Source organism: Acanthisitta chloris, unplaced genomic scaffold (genome assembly GCF_000695815.1).
Source record: "Acanthisitta chloris isolate BGI_N310 unplaced genomic scaffold, ASM69581v1 scaffold25426, whole genome shotgun sequence".
Classification (NCBI taxonomy): Eukaryota; Metazoa; Chordata; class Aves; order Passeriformes; family Acanthisittidae; genus Acanthisitta; species Acanthisitta chloris.
In genome coordinates, this window is record NW_008679088.1 from 1 (window position 1) to 5,627 (window position 5,627).

Here is a 5,627-nt window from a genome sequence, read left to right on the forward strand (position 1 = left end):
GCCCAGCCCCAGACCCAGGGCTTCTTTTTGTCCCCCTCTGCTTTTTCCTTCTTTTTTTTTTTATCCCCCTCCTTCCCCCTCCGCTGAAGTTTTTATAAACCTTTACAGATTTGAGTAGAAACAGATTTCTCGCAACTTGCTCCGCGTCTCAATTTCACAGCTCAGCATACACTCAGGCACTGTCAAAAGCTTGACAACGTTCCAGGGAAAATATTAACTGTAAACTTTCCAACAGGAATTGAAGGCACACACGGCTCCCGTCAGGATGGCCCCTCCGCCAAGCGTGGAGAAGGCGATGTTTTCACAGGTTTCCCAAGCTCACGCCGACGCCAAATGCGCAGCGACCCCCAAGACGGTCCTGCTTCGCCGCATCGCGGGTGCAATTAAGGGGATCGCCTCTTCTCTGGTGACGAAGCCCTCTGTGTGCCTTGCGCTCACAGGCCGGACCCATTGAACACTGCATGCTCTGATGTATAAATATTTGCCTCTGGCTAAAGTTCAAGCAGCCCTCTGTGGCTGCCAGACACAACAGAACACCAACATCCAAGGGAAAGTGTTTACTGCAGCACTGGCCAGAGCAGCGACTGGCAACAAAAAAAAGCAGCTCGCCCCGGCCCGCGGGCGCTTATCACAGAGTACCTGGCTGTCAGCCACCCTGTGCCTGCCACCCTTCCTGGGAAATGGTTAATTTATTAAACGTGCCAGTTCGACCTCGTCTGCACTGATGGCCTGGCATGAGGGTCCCTGGCATGAGGGGAACACGGTCCCTGCACAGCTTGACAACATTAACCCTTCGTTGAGTGAATGTCCATAGTCATAGAATCATAGAATTTTACGGGTTGGAATTGACCTTAGAGATCATCCAGCCCCAACCCCCTGCCTGGGGCAGGGACACCTCCCACCAGAGCAGGTTACTCAAGGCTTCATCCAACCTGGCTTTGAACACTGCCAGACAGCCTCCCTGGGCAACCTGTGCCAGTGTCTCACCACCCTCATAGCAAAAAACCTTTTCCTAATATCTAACCTAAATTGCCCCTCGTTCAGTTTGTACCCAAATTGATGCCATCAAGTTCAGGCACTTTCTGCCCAGCCCCTGTTTCTGAAGTCGAGCTGTTATCTTGGACTGGAGCGCGCACACACAGACAAAAGCTCACAGACAGCTACTCCTCTGCACAGCCAACTGCCCGCGCACGCTGGAGAGAGACAGCAGGAAAGCAGTCGCATATGGGATGTCTTTCAGCAGCAAAAATTAATAGATTTTGAAAGATACAGCAGTAGTTGGTGATGCAACACTGTCTAAGGGATACAAAAATAAATTTTCTCACTTCTCTCCCACCCTCCTAACCAAACATTATTTCGAGTCTTCACCAAATAAGGGGTGCAAAATCCAAGTAATTCCAACTCATGAATCAGCTGCTTCAATATGCATAAAATCACTCTAGAAAGGTAAGGAAAGGAGGGAAGAAAAATAAACTCGGGGAACCCTGCAGGAGGCCTGGCTGTGATCAGGGCCGTTGTCATTGCGGTCATCCTTGAAATGGCTTCCCAGCACACCAGTAATCGCAGCCTTAAAATGCAGTAAAGGAACATGCCAAGACCCTGCACATCTGACTTGTTCGGGCCATAAATCAAGTGGACCTTCCTAAGAACAGGAAAAACTGTATTTTGGGAAAATGTCTTGAAGAAAGAAAGTGAGTGGAGTTACTAAGGAAGAAAGAGATGAAGAAATTAAAAAAAAAGCAGGCAAACCTTCATATTGTAATTCAACTAAAATGTGAGAAGAGTTATACAAATAATTATTCTGGTGTTGCCTTTAATACACACATTTATGCCACTGAAATATTTGACTTTTTTCACAGAGTATCTACTACGGTAGGAGTTTTGCAGCAAGTTACATACTTTGCCATAGCTCTAGGCCATAAAAAAATCTTTCCTTCTCATTACTCTCTTAGTCTAGGTTTAAAAAGTTGCAAATTCACTGTAAATCCCCACAAACAATCTATCAACTAATCCCATTCCCTACTCCCTTTCCTCATAAATATGAGGGAATTAAGAGAAAATTTGCTGAAGATTCAAAATTTAGAGTTCTATAGTTATTTAACAAGAGTCTTAACACCTCTGCTCTCCCTGTCCAACCCGACAGCATCCTGCGAGCGGCGTGTGATGTCAGTGCCGGCGATCTCCTTTAGACCTAAGAAGGCCAGCACTAATAGTATCAGGATGGGCTTCCAGGAGGCCCAAGCGAATCATGTGAAAGAGGATCACCGAGGAATGTTCTCTTCCCACTGCGAACAAGACAGAATTAACTCTGAGATGCTTCCTTCGGCTGCCCTGTTTGTCTGAAAGGTCAAGACGATTAGCTCTTGTATATTCGGAACCCACCGTCAAAACAAAACATATGGTAAACCTTCATATGTTTTAAACAGAGAAGAAGACATGCTTAGGAAGGATCATTTCAGAGGCATTTAAGGTGTAGTGAGTTATGGTTTTCCATTCTGCTGTGCGACAACAGCTGTCTGTTAACTTTTTGTTCATTCCAGAAGATTCGAGGAGGTTTTTTAAGACGACAAATTACTTTTTTCTTGCAAATATAAAAAAAGAAACCACATGGACAGAAGAAAGCGAGCCTGGTGTTTAAGTCATCCTGCACTTAAACAACCCCACTACACTGGCAAGCTTAATTCATGACAACAATTACTCTATCAGGTGAATTTCTACGGAAATATATATGTTTACCACAGTGAGGATTCCTTTACTAGTCATGTCTTTGAAGTCCAAAGATTAGAAAGCAGATACACGGAAAGCATTAAAATTGTCCAAGTGCTTTGATATGGTGTTTGTCTACATTATACTGAAGAAAAGGTACTTACCAGGTCTTAATTGACTATATATTTAAGACTGATCATAGCAACATATTCAGCCTATTACCAATGGGTATGAAATGTTACACCCAATAAATGTTGTGTGACACGTACCTAATGGGTATTCTATCATGTTCAAAGAGTATAAAACAAATACAGAAAAAATTTCATCCAATTGTATCTTTTTCATTGAGCATCAATGTAAATATAGACTGAAGCAATCAAAATGCTGGAAATATAAATATTCCTTTTAAAGCCACTGAATCCATCACTTTACTAGGAAAGGCTTAGCTATGTTATTTGCAATTCCCTCATTGCACAACAATGTACATTACTGTCTGTAAGCTCTAATTTGGCATGGCGCATCATTAATGACCTGAATGGTGGCTGTTTCACACATACATATTTAATTACAACAGCTGAACAAATTACATATTTATGCTTTATAAAGGGGATTGCCAGTCTAATTCATTTGCTATGCATGCAGGTACAGGGCTCCATCTGCAACAGCATCTGCACAACAAGAGCTAACAATTATCCATTGTAAGTGAGTGAGTGTATCTGGTGAAACCTGTAAGAGATGCAATCGTATTAACCACTTCACTGCCTACAAACTAGTATTTTCTCAATGGACCACAATATTTTAAATAATTTATCAACAATAATACTACTTTGCATTTTCACAACATCTCTCATCTGAACATCTCTGAGCACTTTATATGCTATAAAAAATTAAGCCTTAAACACTCCTATGAGGGAAGTAGTTCTTATCCCAACAGCATATATGAGGAAAGGAAGGCACCTAGCCCTGAGGGGCTGGTTCTTCAAAAGGCACAATAGGCTTCAGTGGACCTGTGCTGATTTACATTATTTTAACCTATGAACTTGCCTGATGTGAAAGGTGAGACAAAAAACGAGCAGCAAAGAAAGAGAGGCAGATCTCCGTAAAATTAATACAGTGGTTTAAGCCTTAAGAAGACTTGGCTTCCATGGGCTTTTGATCAAGCTTAAAATTATGATCCACAACCCACCATCCTTAATTGTACAGAAATTCTTGCTGAATTATCTAACTAGCCCTCCAGAACATGAATAATGATTTCTAAAAATTCATGAAGAAATGGCGAGGGATCAGAATACTGGAAAAAATAGAAACGTGATATATATCTTCCAGAAAGAAGAGAAGAGTAATCCTGGCACTAACTGTCCAAACTAATGTTTACAGAGTAAAAAATGAACAGAACAAAATCAAAGCACATCAGGGAGACAACTGAGCTGCCTGAAGCAATTAGTATTACTGTTTTAGTGTGGATATTTTTTGATGAACTAGATATATCTATGGTGTATATCAAGCAGAATTACAGTATTAATAGAACAATAGAAGTTGTATATTTAGATTCTGGCAAAGTATGTAATACAAACTCTCATAAAATTCTGCATATGCAGCATCATTTTGACTTGGTTCTAAAGTTATTGTATGGATTGAAAACTTATTGGAATGGAGTAAAATTATGAATAATCACCCTCTGGGTTTAACCTACTCATTTAGTGAAGTATTATGGAGAAAGGAGATAGACAGGAATAGAACCCCATCTTATTTATAACCTTTAAAAGAAAAATAGGAAGGGAATGAAAATCCTACACAGCCACAAACCAGATATTTGATGTACCAGAATAACAGGGAAACAAAGAAAGGTGCTAGAAATTCAGAAGAAGCCTGAGTCCAAACTGAATTTAGTGTCATAAAAAAATGGCCAAACACAATGAGAAAACCAAATAATGACAGGGACAGAAAAAAATGAGGAAATAACATGTCAAAATAAGCATAACAGTGACAACAAAGAGATGGTTATACAAGAGCTGGCGATGTTCTACAGCAGTAGCAAAAGTCAGTGAAACTTCTGGCAGTCCAACATTTTTGAGAATTGGAAGGTTTTTCATTACTGAGGACATTTAGAAATGAAGTAGATAATCAGAGCTCTATTGGACAGGCTATGCAAGATCAAACAAGTCCTTTCCATCTCTAATTTCTTTGGCTTTACAGGAATGTTAAATAGCTTGAGAATGTCCACATAATAAATACAGAATAAATCTAAGGCTCAGCCTAAGTATAGGATTATGGAAAATTATTTCAACTTCAATACCTGAAAGAGGAAGCATTTAGGAGCAAATGAATCAATAGTGAAGTTTCCGGTTATCATTTACAGCCTCTATTTAGAAATAAATAGGTCTAAATAGGCTACTTGGCATGGGGCAGCTGTAGGTCAACATTCTACATCAGACACTGTAATTTGCCATAAGTGCAGAGGTGCTCATTAATTACAGGGAAATCTGAAAGTATCCCTCAGGCCTATGGTGTGGCTGCCAAAGTGTGCAGTGAAGTGCAGGCTCCCTCCAGGAAGTTCTGGTGCTGCTGCTGCTTTAAAGCCATGATTGGGCTTTGCTGTACAAAAGATCAGCTGTCCCAGGATGGATATCTCAATTGGAAAAGCTATTTTATCAAATTAACAGCTATGGTGTTCTGTGAGTGCACCAAGTGCCACAGCTGCTTCCATGTCAGCATCCAGCATCATCTGGATCTGCTGGCCCCACTGACTTCCCCCAAACACGCTTCTCCTGCTCTCCCTCAGGCGACAAAGCAGAAATACAGGATAGAGCACACACACACACAGAAAAATCCCTTTTTAGGGCTGTGAATGGTGGAATAGGAATTCCAGACATCTCCTTCCCTCAGCAGGGCAGCTCCAACTTCCTCTTGGCCCAACCTGC